This window comes from Mirounga angustirostris, unplaced genomic scaffold (assembly GCF_029215605.1).
Source record: "Mirounga angustirostris isolate CCGP_5_RB_7025 unplaced genomic scaffold, mMirAng1.0.hap1 SCAF_15, whole genome shotgun sequence".
Lineage (NCBI taxonomy): Eukaryota > Metazoa > Chordata > Mammalia > Carnivora > Phocidae > Mirounga > Mirounga angustirostris.
The window spans coordinates 74998457-75005492 of record NW_026991723.1 but is presented as its reverse complement, the minus strand read 5'-3'; positions in this window follow the sequence as shown (position 1 = coordinate 75005492).

Here is a 7036-nt window from a genome sequence, read left to right as displayed (position 1 = left end):
AGCCATTCTGTTACATTTGTTTAATTGTAAGCTTCACTCCCATCTAAGTAGGAAAATTCATAATTAATAATGTATGATCATCATTTCCCAACTTGTAAACATCTGCTGCACAAGGAGATCCAGTTGAAGGGCACTCAACCATAGAAGCACACCAGAAACTTCAAAGAGGGGGCCAACATGCCAATTTTGGAAAGCTTGATAAATCAGGATCTCTAGGTTCAGGCCTGGAGAGGTATTACTTTACATCTTTCTATGTGGTGTGATTCAGTACCTCTGGTCTATTCCTTCTGGAGAGGAGTAGATTGACACAGCAAACCAAACATGAACTAATCCTGTTCTCTCTCTTGAAACCCTCCAATGGTTTCCCATTGCAGTTAGAACCAAATCCCCACTGTGGGATTTGGGGACGTGGTCTACCAGGTCCTACATAACCAGGACCCCTCCTGCCTTTGACCACTATTCCTACCATCCCCCTCCAGGGATACCCAAGGACTTTGCACGGGATACCCTCATGCTCATCATGTTTTTCCCAGAATTTTGTGTGGCTTGCTCCTTCCCATCAGTTATTCTTAGCTCAGATGTAACCTTCTTGGAGAGGCCTTCCCCAACCATAGCAAGCCCGATCCCCACCCTGTGATTACTACTTTGTCCCACTATCCATGCGCATGAAGCACTACCCCAAATCATGTTTGTTTGTTTTTAATGTCTATCTCTCTCCACCCCCATTAGGATGTAAGCTCCTTGAGAGCAGAGACCCTGCATACATTGTTCATGGTTATGGCCTGATGCCTGCAGAAGACGGCGTGATGCAAGGTAGGCACGCAAACAAACACTGATTGAATAAATGCACTGAGTTCATTGGCCTCCTAAAACGATGTTAAGTCCACAGGTCCTCTCTGTTGATATGTTATGAATCTCAGGGAAGTTCCCCTCCTGAAATTCACTGGGTTATTTTAACAAGGGATTGGAAATCCTAATTACTCAGTTCACACAATGCTTAATGAAGCTGCTTTCAGTTTATTCAATTAAAAACCTTTCTTTCTCCTGACCTTGCTGATTTAATAGCCTTTAGCTCTAAGAAGTGAGAATAAGAAGGGGGGGGGAGGGGAAAGCACCTGGTAGCATTCTTTTTCACCAAAGCAGCTTGATTTAATCCTATGGATCCACATTTCTCATGATTGTATTTATGGCACAAGGTGCTGAATTCCCAGCTCCTAAAACTTCAAAGCAATAATTACACTGCAGGCCTTGGGTCCTCCCCAAGGCATATTGCATATGCATATTACATAATGCGAATTCAGCAATTTGCTGAAGTATGAAGACAGTGTGTAGAGCTGTGGTTTCAATATGTTAAGAGCAGAGCCTCTTTGTTTAAATGAAATGTGAGATGCTTTGTAAATGAGACACTCGGGGGGCAGGACCCCAAGCATCTATGGTTACTGCCTGTGAACACAGATCGGCAAGTTAGATCACGTGGGGGTTCTGCTGGTCATTCCACTAGGTGAACAGGTCTGATGCAGGGGTCTCAGCCCACATGTCCTTTAAGAGTATGAGCTGAAGGTGGCTCCATCATTTCAAGGTATGGGTATGCGTTATCCATGCAACATGCCCAGCAATTGGAGGACAATGTTGCTCAGCTGAAGGTACAGCAGCTCCACTTAGAGATAAAACCGGCTGTGATGTGCACGTTGAGAGTCCTGCCTTCCAAAGCCTCTCTAGAGCCTCTCAGAGCTGTGCCTTCCAAAGGGGTTTTCGCAGGCTGCCTTTAAAATCTCACCCTGGTTAGAATGGGATTCTACCAGGTGAAAACAGATAAAGCAGCCTTGCTCTAATGAAGTTAGGTGAGAGAAATTCCAAGAGCCTTCTCCTCCCCAATGCAGCCTCCCCTGACTCTCTTCACCTGTCTAGAAACTGGAGTCCAGAGCTCTCTGTAAGATGTGCGTAAGGTGTGGCGCCTGCCACCAGGAGGGCTGCAGGAGATCACATGACTAAACAGGCCCAACTTGTAGCCGGAGCTCAATCAAGGTGTCCCAACCTGTTGGGGTAGGGCTGGGGGTGGATCCTGAAGGATCTATCAAGACAAAAAAACCAGACATTTCAATGGTGGGATTAATGTGAAAAATACAGGAACAAAGAGAAGAGTTGATATTTAGGGAGGAAGGTGACCTCGCTGGAGAGAGAGATTCGCAGAGAGAGAGAGAGCCGGTGGAGCTGGTGTGGACCTCCTGAGCCGGGCTCTATTCTGAGAGTCACAAGCATCATCAATGCTATGAGGCAAGATGGTGCTTCGGGGAGACCCCTTTCAACTAGTGTGCTTCCTGCCTTGGCGGCGTTTCTCACTTTTAATGGCACTTTATTTATTTCTGGCTCAAAAGGGAGCAGAAAAAAGTGAGGAAGTGAAAAAGAAGGATTAATGACTATTCATTTCAGTTCATATCTGTTGAGTGTCTACTACACACCAAACATTAGGATATCCAACAATTAAATAATAATGTCTGGACATGACAGAATTAAGTAAGAACGTCCAGACATTACTGCCAGAGACACCATCATGAGTAGCATAGACAAGATCTGTGCTCTCATGGAGATCATTTTCTAATGGGGGAAACTGGTAACAAGCCAGTCACTACCTGGAGAACTAAAATATGGTGATGGAATCAGGAGTGGTTGGGTGGGCAGAAAGGAACCAACTGCAGTTGATCAAAAGAGGGACGTTCTAGGTACAGAGAGTAACTAGTGCAAAGGATTTAAAGTGTGATGAGCTTGAAGTGTTCAAGGAATGGACAGAAAGCCAGTGTGGTCTAAGAAGAGGAGGGAGGGGAGAGCAGTGCAGTAAGAGACGAGGTCAGAGCGGCAAATAGGGGCCTGACCATGTAGGGCTCTGTATAAGGAGAGAGTAGGGCTTTAATCCACAGGCAATCAGAATCCATTATAAGTAAGCAAGATAGTGGGGGACCTGGGTGGCTCAGTCAGTTAAGCGTCTGCATCTGGCTCAGGTGATGATCTCAGGGTCCTGGGATCGAGTCCCGCATAGGGCTTCCAGCTTAGCTTGGAGTCTGCTTCTCTCTGCCCCTCTCCCCTCCCTCCTCCCTCTGCCTCTCCCCCATCCCCCTGCTCGTGTGCTCTCTCTCTTTCTCAAATAAATAAATAAAATCTTTAATTTAAAAAAAAAGTAAGCAAGGTAGTGACATAATCTGAGTTATATTTTCAAAGAGCAATCTACCTGCAGTTTGAGAATAAATTGCAGAGGTGCAAGAGTGGAAAGGAAAACACCAATTAGGGGATCATTTGGATGATCCAAAGCAACAAAATGGAGCTATAGTCTATAGATGTAGATTCAAAAGAAGTGGATTGCTTTGGATTACGTTTTTCGAATAGTTCCACGTGATTTAATACTGAAATGGATATGAGGGTTGAGGGGAAAAGAGGAGTCAAGGTAAAACCTAGTTGTCTGGGCTTTAGCATCTGGCTGGGTGTTGTTACCATTTACTAAAGTTGTTACCACTTCACTAAAGTGAAGTCAACCAATGGAAGAACGGCCTTGGGTGTGGGGATAATCCAGAGTTACACTTTCACTATGTAAGTTTTGTGATGCCTTTTGAACAACCAGGTGGAGATGTCAGATAAGTAATAAGCAATACAAATCTACAGTCCCAGGAGAAGTCAACACTAGCCAATATATTTGGGTACCATCAACACACAGATTTTTTTTTTTTATTGAAGTATAGTTGACTATACAGAGCTATTTTTAAAGCCATGGGCTGAGTGAGGTCACCTAGAAAAACTGCACAGATACAGATGAAGAAAGAGACCCAAGATCAATCTGAGACATCCCAAGATTTAGAGGTTGAATAAAAAAGAAAGCAAAGGAAACTGAGAAGTGTCAGCCAGTGAGGTAAAAGAAAATCCAGGAGAGTGGGGGGTCATAGAAGCCAAGAGAAAGGAGCTTTTCAAGAAGCAATGCTGCTGGAGACCACACAAGGTAAGACCCAAGAAGTGACCACTAGATTTGACATAATAAAGACCACTGGTGCACTTGATAAGCAGTGTTTCAGCATGGTAGTGAGCATCTGTTTCAGTCACCTACCATTGAGCAACAAGTCACCAAGTACTTAATGCTTTAAAAGAACAAGTTGTAATTTCTCAAGATTCTGTGGATTGATCGGCAGTTCCTCTGCATGTGGTGTCAAGGGTGAGCTGAAATGGTTACAGTCATCTGGAATCGAATCAGTTGGGCTGGAACATCCAGCATGGTTCCCTCAATTGCTAGAATTTGATCCTGGCTGTTGGCTGGGAGCTCCACTTGGGCTGTGGACCAGAGAGGCTACACCTGGCTTAGGTTTCTCACATCTCAATTCTGAGAAAGAGTGTCCCAAGAGGGACCAGTCCATGAGACCAACCCAGGCAGAAGATGCAGAGATTTTATGAGCTAGCTTCAGAAGTCATGGAGCATTGCTTCTATCATGTTCTATTGATCAAAGAAAGCCTAAAATCAAGGGCTTTTTTATTAAAGTATAGTTGCCATACAACATTACATTAGTTTCAGGTATATGACACAGTGATTTGACAAGTCCATCTGTCACCCTACAACACCACTACAATACCACTGACTATATTCCCTATGCTGTACCTTTTATCCCATGACTTATTCATTCCATAAATGAAAGCCTGCACCTCCCACTCCCCTCCCCTCATTTAGTCCATCCCCCCAACCCCTCTCCTCTGACAACCACCAGTTGGTTGTCTATTTTATGGGTCTGTTTCTAGATTTCACCTTTCAATAAATTAGCAAAGAATATGTAGCTATATTTAATCTTCCATAGGACCATAGCCTAATGGAAGTAAGTTGAGAGGGGAATTTGAGGTGGGGAAGGGGAGCAAGAAGCCTCAGATAGCTCATAATTACCTACACACAAACTCATGAACTTGGCTAAAACAAAACAAGGTCCTTATTCTGATCCTACTAGTAATTCCTCCAAGCTTAACTCCCAATTTACAACCTACCAAAGCTGAGAAATATTAGATAGGAATAAAAAATCAGTGGTGCCTGCGTGGCTCAGTCGGTTAAGCATCTGCCTTCAGCTCAGGTCATGATTTCTGGGTCCTGGGGTGGAACCTCGCATCCGGTTCCCTGCTCAGCACCCCCTCCTCCGCTCATGTGCTCTCTCTCTCTCTCAAATAAATAAATAAAGTCTTTAAAAAAAATCAAACAGTAAAAGTACTAGAAGAAAATAATGATAAAATAGTTACGCATAAAAAGGTGGAAGTCTTCCTAAGGGCTCTGACAGTAGAAGCCAAGAAGTAAAAGTCTTTCGGACTAGATGAATATTAAAATTTCTATAAATCAAAAAGTAGGATTTTAAAAATTACCAAAACTAACTAAATAATAATAAATGAAAAATTAATTAAAAAATCAACCAAAAACTATGAAACATTAATAAAATCACCGATGAATTCTTACAAATCAAGAAGAAAAACAAACACCCCAATGGAAATGGGCAAAAAAAACCAAACAGCCAATAAATAGATAATAAAACATTGAAGCTTCTCTGGCAATAAAAAAGTGCAAAATAAAATGTTGAGATGGCATTTTTGAAAATTTAATTGGCAATTGTTTTTAAGTCATCACTTGAGGTAGGCAAGTTTCAAGGAAAATGACACCATCAGATACTGCCAGAAAAAAAAGTATGAATTGGAATATGCTTTTCAGGAGAAGAATTCAGCATTCCTTATCAAAATTCCCAGGTGGATACAGGGTCCTATTGCTCTACAAACACAGATTGTTCTTCCTTATCATCAGGCTTTTGCCAGACCCTTGCCCCCTCTCTGGGATTCCGTACCCCCATACTCCATTGGTAGGAAAATCCTATTTGTCACTTAAAACCCAGCTCGGCTCTGAATCCCTCCAACAGAACTTCTGTAAACCTACCTCTCTCCAAGATGGGAGAAATCACACCCTCCCATGTGCTATTTCTGTACCTTTCTCAAGTCTGTGTTGCTGTCATGCTGCAATATAATTATCCACCTTTTAGCTGGGCCATCTTCCGCAAGTCTCTTAAATGACTCTCAAGTTCTTCATCTGGAAATGAAATTAATACCTATTCTGCAGGGCTGTTGGAAAAATGAAGATACTCTCAATTTGTTGATATGTAAACAACAAATGACTGTTTTTCAAATTCTTGCTCTTTTTATACTCTGTCCAGCTCTCCCTTGCTGCTGCGTAATGGGCTTCCTTAATGGGCTTGAGGTGGGGAAGGGGAGCAAGAATGGTTCAATCCAACTCTACTTCTGTGCAGTCACCTTAAATATTAAAAATAGTCTCATTTCTATTATTATAGCTTGGTCCATTTTTTTTGTAATTCCCATCTCATAAAATTCTCCTCCTTCTTTGCCCTCCAGCCCAGTCATGCTTGCAGTACCAGCAGCCTAGGGCAGAAGGAGTTGGATGTGGCACACGCTCAGCCCTTCCATCTTCCCCACCTCTCTGCCTCCACTGTTGGGGTGGGAAGGAGGGAGAATGAAGGTGATCTTGTCCTTGCCCAACTATTGGTGGGGGACTGTCTGCTTTCTTCGTTGCTCATGACACCCATCCCCTTGTGTAAGCAAACACACGGGCATCTTTCAGGGTGAAGATGAGTCCCCTTCTTGTCAGGTGTCTCTGCTTCTTGGTCCAGCTGTTGAAGGACTGGCTGTTTCCCTCTGGGGGCCAGTGTTCAAATGCAGGCTGTTTTGTAAAGTCACTTGTGGTTGTTTGGAGGGCTCTCTGGGGACTTCCCTCTCTCCAGCCCCTGATGTGGGAAACTGTGTGAGGTTTGACCTCTTCCACTTCTCTCAACTCCCCCACCCTAGGCAGCCTGTCCTACACCCTCTGTCTGCAGAGGCCTCTTCCCCCATCAGTAGTCCCCTTGGAAAAATTAGCAAAAAGGTTTAAGCCCCAGGTACCTTCTTGGGGTCCACTCCACCCAGGGGAGACTCCTCTGTCATTTCAGTGGGAATGCAGCTCCCCACGCTTCTCTCAGATCCCCTGGCTCTCACC